We start from the raw sequence: 12,947 nt of genomic DNA, 5'->3' as shown, positions 1-12,947 counted from the left end.
CTATGTATTGTGCCCACGTGACCACACAGTGATACCCGCACTATTCTGAAGCCATGTTTGCACCGTTTAGTGTTTTCGGTATCTCGCACCCTCATACACCTTTATGGTAAGAGCATCTCTTATCTACCATGAGAACAAAACAAGAACCTGGTTTTAAATTAAAGGATCACTGAAGTGGCGAAAGAAATCGGTATCTGCGCTGCTGCAGCAAAATTCGATGCGTCCAAGAACCTTGAGCGAGATTGGAGGAGGAGGCAAGACGACGAAAAATCAAAATTAAAGTGTCGTATTTTTGAACGGGCGTATAAATCGGGGTCTGATTTTACGATGAATTTTTTGGGGTTTTGGGACACGAGTTCTATGCGACTATATACGGTAACTCAATACAGAAACGTCACCACCGCCCTGGTTAGGGTTCGATGGACAAAAGGTTTACAAAGCCTGCAATCATCTGCTGCATCCGATATCCCAGAATGCCTCTCACCTTACACTCCAAGTCGTAACCTCGGATCTTCAAATGAGAGTCTGCTTAGAATTCCGAGAGCTAAAAACTTCAAAAAAGTGGTGAGGCGGGCGGGCGGGCGGCCTTCTGCTGTCACGAGTCTAAAATCTGCAATACGAGTTTACTGATTGAAAGTCGCCAGGCTGATACGGTGGAGCACTTTAAGCGAACTGCTACAACCCTAGTATTGTAACATGGCTTTCTCAAGAGTTTAATCTTCATATTCAGTATCTGCATTGAATTATCGTTTTTTTTGTGGCTCCACACTCCATATTAACCCCTCTTCTGTTCTTTTTCCAGTTTTCTGTGGTGTTGATCTGCACCATCACCACCTGATCAGGGCACCGTGATGTCCCTCCATCGATGGCACATGACCGTCATCATCAAGCTCTTCCATGAGAACCCTGAATACCATGAGGACTGATTGTGAGGTCATTTATGTTAAGTAGAATGCCCAGAGGGGGCTGGCTGGGTGGTCTCGTGGCCTTGGGACCCCCTGCAGATTTTATTTGATCTTTTTCTCCAGCCGTCTGGAGTTTTGTTTCTTTTCTGTCCCCCCGGCCATCGGATCTTACTTTTATCCATCCATCCATTTCAATTATCCAACCTGCTATATCCCAACTACAGGCCTCACTTCTGCCATCCTGAACACGGACCCACCTCTTCCTGCATGGCCACTATAAAAGCCCCGAACCTTTGGTCCTTAATTAGTCTTTTGTGACCACTTGTTGCATTATTTGCTCTTTCTTATCAGTATACAGGGTGGATCCCCCAAACCTTTTCCTCCCTCGTCTCTTTGTGTGTGTGTATTATATATATATATATATATATATATATATATATATATATATATACAGTCCCGATCAAAAGTTTAAGACCACTTGAAAAATGGCAAAAAATCCTATTTTGCATGGTTGGATCTTCACAAGGTTGCAGGTCAGGTGGATTGGCAATCCTAAATTGTCCCTTGTGTGTGCTTGGTGTGTGTGTGTGCCCTGCGGTGCCACCCTGCCCGTGGTTTGGTTCCTGCCTTGCGCCCTGTGTTGGCCGGGATTGGCTCCAGCAGACCCCTGTGACCCTGTAGTTAGGATATAACGGGTTGGATAATGGATGGCTGGATATATATATATATATATATATATATATATATATATATATATATATATATATACAGTCCCGATCAAAAGTTTAAGACCACTTGAAAAATGGCAAAAAATCCTATTTTGCATGGTTGGATCTTCACAAGGTTGCAGGTCAGGTGGATTGGCAATCCTAAATTGTCCCTTGTGTGTGCTTGGTGTGTGTGTGTGCCCTGCGGTGCCACCCTGCCCGTGGTTTGGTTCCTGCCTTGCGCCCTGTGTTGGCCGGGATTGGCTCCAGCAGACCCCTGTGACCCTGTAGTTAGGATATAACGGGTTGGATAATGGATGGCTGGATATATATATATATATATATATATATATATATATATATATATATATATATATATATATATATACAGTCCCGATCAAAAGTTTAAGACCACTTGAAAAATGGCAAAAAATCCTATTTTGCATGGTTGGATCTTCACAAGGTTCCAAGTAGAGCTTCAACATGCAACAAGAAGAAATGGGAGTGAGACAAAACATTATTTGAGCATTCAATTAATTGAAAATAACGATTAAACTGAAACAGGCTGATCCAAAGTTTAGGACCACATGCCTTTAAAAGGCCAAATCTGTGCAAAGATGTGAATTCGTTGTCATTTTCAGTCAGGTAGTCACACGTTCTGATGGCAATGGCAAAAAATAACTCTCCCTTTTTGAATGTGGTCGGGTTGTTGAACTGCATTAGCAGGGTCTTCGCTGCTGAGGTGGGACGCAGTAAGACAGTCATTTGGAATTTCTTAAATGATCCTGAGGGTTATGGAACAAAAAAGTCAAGTGGAAGACCCAAAAAATTTTCACCAGCACTGAGCCGGAGGATCCAATTGGCTGTCCGTCAAGACACTGGACGATCCCCGACCCAAATTAAGGCCGTTACTGGTGCGGACTGCAGCCCCATAACCATCAGACGGCATCTGAGACTGAAGGGCTTCAAAAACAAAGACCTCGTCTCCTTCAACGCTTGGACTTTGCAAGAGAGCACCAAACATGGGACAGTCAAAGGTGGAAGAAAGTTTTATTCTCTGATGAGAGAAAAAATGTAACCTTGATGGTCCTGATGGTTTGCAACGTTACTGGCATGACAAGCAGATCCCACCTGAGATGTTTTCTACGCGCCACAGTGGAGGGGGCACCATAATGGTCTGGGGTGCTTTTTCCTTCTGTGGACCAATGGAGCTTCAGGAAGTGCAGGGGCGTCCAACGGCCGCTGGCTACGTCCAGATGTTGCAGAGAGCATTCCTCGTGACTGAGGGCCCTCGTCTGGGTTTTTCAACAAGACAACGCTACAGTAACAACATTTATTTCTATAGCACATTTTCATACAAACAGTAACTCAAAGTGCTTTACATAATAAAAGAATAGAAAAATTAAAGACACAATAAGAAAGCAAAATATCCATCCATCCATTTTCTAACCCGCTAAATCCGAACACAGGGGTCTGCTGGAGCCAATCCCAGCCAACACAGGGCACAAGGCAGGAACCCACCGCAGGACACACACACACACACACCAAGCACACACTCTGGACAATTTAGAATCGCCAATCCACCTCACCGGCATGTCTTTGGACTGTGGGAGGAAACCCACGCAGACACGGGGAGAACATGGAAACTCCACACAGGGAGGGAGGACCCGGGAAGCGAACGCAGATCTCCTAACTGCGAGGCAGCAGCACTACCACTGAGCCACTGTGTTGTCGAAAGCAAAATAAATGAACATTAATTAACATCGTATTAGAGTAAGGTCCAATGGCCAGGGGGGGACAGAAAAAACAAAAAAAAAAAAATCTGTAAGGGGTCCAAACCACGAGACCCCCCAGTCCCCTCTGGGCATTCTACCTAACATCAATGAAACAGTCCTCTTTGGATTTAGGGTTCTCACGGAGTCACTTGATGCTGATGGTCATACAGACTTCCGGCTTTTAATCCATCCATCATTGATGGAGCATCACGGTGCTTTGAGTAGATGGTGGTGGCACAGGACCGGAAGGACTTGATGATGATGATGATGGTCACGTAGACTTCTGCCTTTTAACCCATCCATCATTGTTGGAGCATCAGTACACAATGCCCGCAGGACAAGGGACTTCTTCCAGGAGAATAACATCGCTCTTTTGGCCCATCCTGCTTGTTCCCCTGATCTAAATCCAATTGAGAACCTTTGGGAATGGATGGCAAAGGAAGTTTACAAAAATGGACACCAGTTCCAGTTCCAGACAGCAGATGCCCTTCATGCGGCCGAGAAATGTTCCCACTCACCTCATGGAAACGCTTGCATCGAGCAGGACGCCACGAATTTTTGAAGTGATCAACAATAACGGTGGAGCTACTCGGTACGGAGTTCACGTTTGGAAATTTGATTTCTGTTTTGGGGGGGTTTACGGGTTTTTTTTGGAGGTGTGGTCCTGAACTTTTGATCCGCTGTAAAACAGCCCGTTTCAGTTTAATCGTTATTTTCAATTAATTGAATGCTCAAATAATGTTTTTGTCTCACTCCCATTTCTTCTTGTTGCATGTTGAAGCTCTACTTGGAACCTTGTGAAGATCCAACACTGCAAAATACGATTTTTTGCCATTTTTCAAGTGGTCTTAAACTTTTGATCGGGACTGTATATATATAATCTATCCAGCCATCCATTATCCAACCCACTATATCCTAACTACAGGGTCACAGGGGTCTGCTGGAGCCAATCCCGGCCAACACAGGGCACAAGGCAGGAACCAGACCACGGGCAGGGTGGCACCGCAGGGCACACACACACACCAAGCACATACAAGGGACAATTTAGGATCGCCAATCCACCTGACCTGCATGTCTTTGGACTGTGGGAGGACCAGGGAAGCGAACCTCTCATACGTCACTCATAAAATAATAAAAGGTGAGCGGTTTTTTGAATGTTGATGGATGAAAAGCGCCGTTTTATTTTATGAGTGAGGTATGAGAGACTTATTTTTTTTACTTTTTAGTACACTTTTGAACTTAATATAAGCATGGTATTTTTGTTTTCTATATATATTATTTTCAACTTTTTAGTCTTGGGCTTGTTTTAGTATGATTTTGTAATCAATATTTTAACACTTCCTTCTATCCGTTACTAGCGCCATCTATTGGGGAAATCTTGAAAAATTCTTCATATGAAAATGTCATTTCTTAATTCACACGGATTAACTGATCAGTTAGTGAAGCCGATTACTGATTCATGAATTGTCATCGGAAGCGAGTAAAAGTGTGCAAAAATTACAAGTCATTTGAACAATAGGAAGTGGGGTAAATATCGAGAATTACAAGATTTGTACCAGACAACAAACAGTCAGTCAGTCTCCTAACTACGGGGTCTGCTGGAGCCAATCCCAGCCAACACAGGGCACAAGGCAGGGTGCCAGCCCACCGCAGGGCACACACAAGGGACAATTTAGGATCGCCAATCCACCTGACCTGCATGTCTTTGGACTGTGGGAGGACCTGGGAAGCGAACCTCTCATACGTCACTCATAAAATAATAAAAGGTGAGCGGTTTGGCTAACATTTCAAGAAGTGTTTTTTGAATTTTGATGGATGAAAAGCGCCCACCATGTTATTTTACGAGTGATAATATGACTTATATTTTTACTTTTTAGTACACTTTTTAACTTACTTTTAAAAAGCATATATATATATATATTTTGTTTTTTTTCAACTTTATAGTCTTGTTTTAATATAATTTTGTAATCAATATTTCTATCCATTACTAGCGCCACCTATTGGTGAAATCTTGAACTATTCTTCATATGAAAAGGTCACTTCTTAATTCACTTGGATTAAATGATCAATCAGTGAAGCTGCTTATTGATTCATGAGTAAGTGTGCAGAATTTCAAGTCATTTGAACAATAGAAAGTGGGTTAAATATCGATGACAAGATTTGTGCCAGACAACAAACAGGTGAAGTTAATATAAAGCGTGGTAATAAATAATAATAATAATAATAAAAAGGGCGAGTTTTGTCTCAGTTTACAGCCGATTACCGTCCTCTACCATCAGCCCCTCAAAGAGTTAAACAAGCTGCCACGTCCCCGTTTCGAGGCGTCACTCCTCATATCACGCCGTTCATGTGGACGCCGTTCATCACCGGCTCAGTTCCCGAGCCACACGCAGTCCCCGAATGACGACTGTCATGGTGGAGGCCGAGTCCTCTGAAGAGAACCAGCGGTGCGGACGATGCTCTGCTCGTTCTGTCTTACATCAGGTCTACTCTTTTTGTGAGGCGCCCCGTTTCTAGACTTTTCTTCAGCGCTCAGTGGCGCCCATCCAGTCTTACGTGCTGACTGAGGAAGTGAACGCTGTGGACTCAGTGATGAAGTCATTCGCAGACGGTCAAACTACGTGACACTTGTTCAAAGATCAAATCCTCTACAAGGCCGTCATTATGTACGCCGGGGACAGAACAATGGCCGCCACCGCCGACATGCTCTGGATATCTGGGCGTATGAAAGGCAGGACAGCAGCCGGGTGGGCCGTTTACTAAACTGTGCGACAAGAACTGAATGTGAATTTCAGAGGCAGACACCTGCACGACGCTCATGAATTACTGGAATCACCTAACCAAGTCAAAGCACTTTACATAGACCACTAGTGGGGCATCACCTCAACCCCGTCACTGTGTGGCATCCATCTGGACACTGGCACAACAGCCATTTTTTTTGCCAGTTGACTCACCACACATTAGCTATTAGATGGTGATGGGATGAGGGAGGTTAGCAAACTGGAGACAATTAGGGGGCAACAATGACCGGGTATTTAGGGTGCACACCAGTGTCCTAGCTACTCTGTGCAAAATATTTAGGGAACGGACACAAAATTGAATTCAGCATTAAACAGGCAGGAGGCGAGACATTGCTGGGCGAGTAGCACCAGAGCTCCCCCTTCCTATACGCAGACTACGCACGGTGTGTGGGGGCCGTGACCAGGGGACTGATGGGGGGACGGAGCAGATCTGCACGAGTCAGGAGCGGCTCTCTGCTGGACAGCCAATGGGTTTGCAGGTTCATGTGACCTCCTCCCACAAGTCACCGGGCATAACATGACTGACATGTAATGAAAAAGTGACAACAACCTCCTCAATGGAGCGGAGCTCTGGAGGTCCACAGCTGGACTCTATCAGGGTCACCGCCATTTCGTGAAAAGGCCAATTAATGTCACTGACAGTCACCTGCTGTGATCGTTGTCCTTTAACGGAGAGAGAGAGAGAGAGAGAGAAAGGGAGAGAGAGAGAAAAGGAGAGAGAGAGAGAGAAAGAAAGACAGAGACAAAGTGAGAGAGAGAAAGTGAGAGAGAGACAGAAAGACGGAGAGAAAGTGAGAGAGACAGAGATAGAGAGAGAAAGGGAGAGAGAGAGACAGAAAGAAAGAGAGAGAGAGAGAGCGATGGCTTCACGTCAACGCCAGTCAGGAGTGCAGAAAAGAAAAAAAAATGAAAGCCTGAAGACGCAGCAGCTGATGCTCAAAATCAAAAATTTGTCCAACTTCCAGCACAGCCGCTGACGTCACATCAGTTGTCACTAAAGCTGGCAGCTTACCGGACTAGTGGAGTAGCCTTACGTGAAACAGTTTTGATGTTGAGTGTTTAACAGACTGCATATCAGAGGTTACAGCGCCCAGCTGACACATGGCGGAGGGTTGCTTATTAATTGGCGCCATGCAGACGTCAGGACCTCCACCCGTCGTTAAAGGCCGCCAGCACATGAAGCGCACCGAGGACGCGTTTGTCACTCACCAGCGCACACAGGCGGCTCTCCGGCTTACCACTCAGTGATTGGCTGAACTGAAGCACATGGGACCTCCAGAGAGAACTCTGGTGAACTCCAACTGGTGGTGCACTTAAATGGCAGCAAACATCACTGATCACCGAGCTGATGGCTTCTTGGTGTCTGCCAGTCAGTGGGAGGACAGCATGAAGTTTAGTGGAGGTGACAGTCACACCGTCATTGATTACAAGTAGCAAAATATTCAGCTTCATTTGGACCGGACATTGACTGCGTTAGGTACGTTTGTTAAGTGGCAGTGGGGCTGGTGGCTGTGCTTTACATTTGATTAGAAGTATTTTATATGATATTAGAAGTAATAGGAGGTGGCTTATGGATGTGGGGAGAGAGGACATGAAGGTGATGGGTGTGACAGATCAAGATGACGAGGACAGAAAGATTTGGAAGAAGATAATCTGCTGTGGCAAATCCTAACGGGAGCAGCCGAAAGAAGAAGTAGTAGTAGTAGTTGTACTTTTTATTACTAGTATTTATTATTTTCATCATCAGCATTATTAAAATAGTTTTTTTGGTATCACAAGTGATAATGTTGACTATATTAACTCTTTCAGGGCTGACGTTGAACTTCTGTCAAAATTCAGGGGTAGAGGACGGTAATCGGCTGTAAACCAAGACAAAAATCGTCGTTACATTTTAGTTCGACTCTTTGGTTGAAGGAAAGTTTGCGTAGCTTTGTCGATTTGACGTCGATTCCCTGCGCGTGCAGAAGTAGCGAAGAGCAAACCGCCCCAAAAATGGCATCCGCATCTGGAGAGACTAAAGCAAAATACTCGATGGACGTTTTCTGTATTATCGCTGAACCGGACTCTGACTTTGATGCAAGTGTTCTGGAGATCAAAAACGAAATTGAGGTACCAGCACCAGCCTCTCGGGCCCCCAGTTGATCGTGGTGCTGGACACGTTCGTGTAGCTGACAAACCGTATTGCGTCACACACGGCGACTGCCACCGTCACCCACCTGCTGTGCGAAGGCAGAGAGGTAGCTGGCCCATTCCTACTGCCAGAGATGCCAAACAGGTGCCAACATCAGCCACAGCACGTAGCGACAGACGTTTTAGGTCGGTTTATGTGTGCCTTTCAAGAGAACTCAGCTTTTTGGAAAAAAAACATTCAGCCCTCAAAGTAACAGCATATTGATACCTTGGACCATTCTTCTTCTTATTATTGTTAATATTACCAATTAGGCCTTCATTTTAAAGGAAACAAACTGGTACATCACTGCCATCTAATCTATGGGATGCCCACCCTGTTCCCAGTTTTCCCAAACCTAAGCGCATCACGACAGACTTGAGGTCACCCGTGGCACAAGAACGTATGAGCAGCTTGGCTGTCACCAGCGTCACCTCAGACTCCCACAGAAGCGGTCGTGCGGTGACTTCACCTTTCAAGTTTTGATTATTGTATAAAAAAGTTTTTGTATTTGGGGTAAAACGTTACAGCCAAGTTTGCGATGTGCACTCCTTTGTTAATAAGCACTTTGGAGTTCCATCATTTGTATGAAAACGTGCTGTATAAATAAATGTTACTCACTTGTGTATTTATTACTCAAATTACTGCGGTTTTAAGAAATACTAACAGAGAGGATTCTGGGAGGGGTGGGCTTGGGGGTCAAAGAAGACTGCGCTTAGGACCCCGTTTGTGTCGCGGCGACACATTTCATCTGTTATGTACACCGAGTTTGTAGTCTCAGTTATTTGTTAACGTGTGCCATTCAGGGGAAATGCTGGCCAGTTTAAAGCGACTGCCAATAAAAGGTCATCATTTAATAAAAATTGAAAATTTGAGTAACAAAGCCTTAAAAAGGGTGAAAGTGTGGTTTGAAGAGGAGTCACGCGTGGACTGGACATTTGGATTCCAGTCTCGCATCATCATCATCATCCTCGGCTCAAAGCCCCGATATTCGTGTCCGCGTACGAAGGAGGTGCCGATGCACCGACTCAGAAGTGCAACTTTGTTAGGCAGAGAATTTAATTTAATACAAGAAAGCAGCGATCAAACCTCCACCCGCACAAAAAGCGGCTCTCCGCGCTCGTGAACACCTCGGAAGCGGAGCGCAGCAAATCTCGGGGGCTGCTGGTTGCTAAGAAGCACCGCCGTACTCCACGGCAACGAGTGGGCGGATCTCAAAGCTCACACCTGAGGGCACCGGAAGTCACGACGCTCGCCTTTGCCCTTCATTTAAGGTTCTAAGAAAAAAATCCCAGGAGCCCCACGAGAGGAGGGTGGCCGAGGTTCGGACCGAAGCGACAGAGCATGAGCAGTCGACACGGGAGCGCCACCGCCGGGCTGTACAAAGCCAGCGAAGACGCCTCCTCAGACGATGAGAGAGACGACTCCAGAGCCACGCCGCGCCACGACACGCTTTACAGTACCCACCTACCGTTACTGGGCCTCGATAAAAGAAGGGGCACACAGAAAGCCGAGCGGCAGCGCCTTCCTCAGCGATTCAATGCCAGCGCCACGTCTCCTCCCGAAAAAGACGAACAGCGACCAGTGTGTCTTCAACCGCGCTCAGCGTGCGCGTGGGTGTGAGCGAGCGAGAGAGTGCGCGCGCGCGTGTGACTGCGTGAGACGTCACGCGTGTCAGTGCCCGGCTTTACGAGCGCGCCTGCGTTAATTTGGTAAAGTCGAAGGAGATGCAGGTGAGTCTGGATGTCCGGACGTTTTCAAAACTCACTACGAAAGGATTAAACGCCGCTTTGAGGCATCAGACTGGGGATCAGCAGCCACGTGGGAGCACACGGCGGGTCGTATAAAGTGACCGGTACTAGCACGGGGGGTCTCGTCCGGTCCGATTGACAGCCAATCAACATTAAGGGACTCGAGTAGGCCGACGAGCTTCAAGCAGGTGGCCAGCGCGTGGGCGAACGACAGGTACACTTTAGACCAGGGGTGTCCTCCTCCGGTACGCTGGGCCACACAGGCTGCAGGTTTTCATTCTAACCATCTTCTTAATTAGTGAGCCGTTTTTGCCTTTGTTTTAATTGATGTGACTCAGACTCCTTAGTTGTTCAGCCAAACAATGAGACACAAAACAAGCCGCCGCACATGACCAGCTCACCTGAAAATAAAGAAAGGTGAAGGTCTCGGGTCATGTTGGTCTGCTCAGGTCACCAACACATCTTGACGGTGGTCTTAGAAATAACAAAAAAAATCTACAGTCGGCTGTGATAGAATGTGAGCAGCCACAAGTCCTGATATTCAATAACGGCTTTAATTAACAGCATGAATTGGCGTCTGATTAAGGATCTGGTTGGAGTGAAACTGGCTGGCGTTTGACGTTCCAATTTAGCTGGTCACCTATTGGCTCGTTTCACGTCTCATTTCTGATTGGCTGACATTTAATGAAAAAACAAATCATTTCAGAGGGCTGAATCCTTAAAAAAACAGGGCAATTAAAATGAAGTTAATGAGCAGGGAAAACTGATTTGGAGGGCCGGATTAACGTTATTATACAAAGTTATTGTCTGTTATACCTGCCTTGCACTCTCCACTTTGCATTTTTTAACTTGCATTGCACTTTTATCACTCTTTAATATTGTTTTTATCAGTATCCTGCTGCTGGAGTAGGTGAATTAAGGCTCTATCTATTATATAGTGCCTTACATATCTATCTATTATATAGTGCCTTACACATCTATCTATTATATACTGCCTTACACATCTATCTATCTATCTATTATATAGTGCCTTACACATCTATCTATCTATCTATTATATAGTGCCTTACACATCTATCTATCTATCGTGATGGATGGCCGGCATTTCAGTCTGGCTGGGACGTCCCTCAACTGAAGAAACCAGCCTGTTCAGGGCAATACATCCCCCTGGACGCTAGATGGCAGCTACCCTGGATGGAAATAGATCCCCGGATTCCTGCAGGGCAGCATGGAACATGGGAGTCCGGTTCTTCAGCCCTGTTTTGGTGCCGTGGGTGCCACCAGGGGGAGCTCACCAAGAACCAGGGGGATATTATCATGACGTTAACCCGGAAATACTTAAGAGGAGTCACGAGGACGGAAACCCGCAGTACTTCCGGAACACCTGAAGAAGGTGTTTGACCCGGAGACGGAAAACTTCTGGGTCATAAACTTTAAAAGGATTGTGGGAAACCCCAGCAGATCGAGCCGGAGTTTGGTGGTAGAGGACGGAGCTGATGGGAGTGGAGGATTGTTAGTGATTATTGATTATGATTATTGTATTGATTGAGAATTGTAGATTGTGCGGTGCTTGCTGCACTTTATTGAAGATTATAATTAAAGACTCTTCTTGTTCTTTTACACATGTGTCTTGGACGTCTGTCTGGTGGGTTCAACGGGGCAACAGCGACCCCCAGCATCCACACTATCATATAGTGCCTTTCACATCTATCTTTACTTTGGTTCTATTCTGTTCTATTATGCATATGTAACAATATAAAGATAACAATCTGTTTAAATTGTGCATCCCCATACGCGAGCGGCCGATCTGCCAAGTGGCTAGTGTGTAGTGCCCGCTCAGCGGTAGGGGGGCAGAGCCCCCTAGTTTTACAAGAATACAGAGGTGACGACTGGTGAGCTTTGGTGGGCTGGGTGGTCTGTTCTCATCCCCATTCTTCATATGTGTGGTCGCCAAAAGGCCTATGTAAACTTTGGTCACAGGGTGTAGGACTGTATAGGGCAGGGAGGGCCGCAGTGGCTGCAGGTTTTCATTCTAACCATCTTCTTCATTAGTGACCAGTTTTTGCTGCTAATTAACTTCTTGTTCTTTAGTTCTAGTTTACTTGACTCAGGCCCCCTTAGTAGTCTTTTTTTTTTTCCTTATTTAGTAGCCAAACAATAAAGAGACACAAAACAGGCCGCCACATGACCAGCTCACCTGTGCCCATCACGCAGTATCTGAAAATAAAGAAGGTCTCGGTAAGGCTAATCTCTCGGGTCACCAAAACATTTTGACAAACAGAAAACCAACACTTTTGGAAATGTCTGCTGTGACAGAATGAGAGCAGCAATAAGCCGTGGGATTAAATAACGGGCTTAACTAACAGCGAGAATCGGCTTCTCATTAAGGGATTGGTTGGAGTGAAATTGTGTGGAGTTTGAAATCCCAGTTTAGCTGGTCATCTGATAGCTTGTTTCATGTCTTCTTTCTGTTTGACTGCCATTTAATGAAGTCAGAAATACATGCAGTGGAGTGAATCCTTAAAAAAACGGCTATTAAAATGAAGGGAAAAGGAAAACTGATTAGGAAAAAGGGGGAGAATGAAAACCTGCAGCCACTGCGGCCCACCAGGCCTGGAGTTCGACACCCCTGGTACAGGGAGAGGACAGACAGCCGGACAGTCGGTTTCACATGTACCCACTCGGTGGCCACTTTATTAGGTACGCCAGGTCAACGGCTCGTTAACACAAACATAAAATCAGCCAATCAGATGGCAGCGGCTCAGGGCTGTAGAGTTTGTCAAGACCACCGTCAGACTGGCGATGAAAGCTGACTGAAGTGGCGTTGAATCTGGTGGTCGT

At 45.8% G+C, this 12,947-nt stretch overlaps 1 protein-coding gene across 4 annotated transcripts in view; it reads right to left on the bottom strand.

Annotated features, from left to right (window-relative positions):
• Positions 1–12,947, bottom strand: part of LOC120524818 (probable E3 ubiquitin-protein ligase DTX3) — a 46,657-nt gene that overhangs the window by 21,906 nt on the left and 11,804 nt on the right. Inside the window, exon 1 of one of the 4 annotated variants that reach the window (XM_039746583.1) lies at positions 9,823–10,072. The exons of 2 other annotated variants lie outside the window; for them this stretch is intronic. The gene's annotated coding sequence lies outside the window, so the exon portion shown is untranslated. Of the gene's footprint in view, positions 1–9,822; positions 10,073–12,947 lie in introns of those variants that run through there. One more of the 4 variants, XM_039746582.1, reaches the window with a different exon arrangement.

The sequence above is a fragment of the Polypterus senegalus genome, chromosome 3, assembly GCF_016835505.1.
Source record: "Polypterus senegalus isolate Bchr_013 chromosome 3, ASM1683550v1, whole genome shotgun sequence".
NCBI lineage: Eukaryota > Metazoa > Chordata > Cladistia > Polypteriformes > Polypteridae > Polypterus > Polypterus senegalus.
This window is presented reverse-complemented; position numbering and strand designations above follow the sequence as displayed.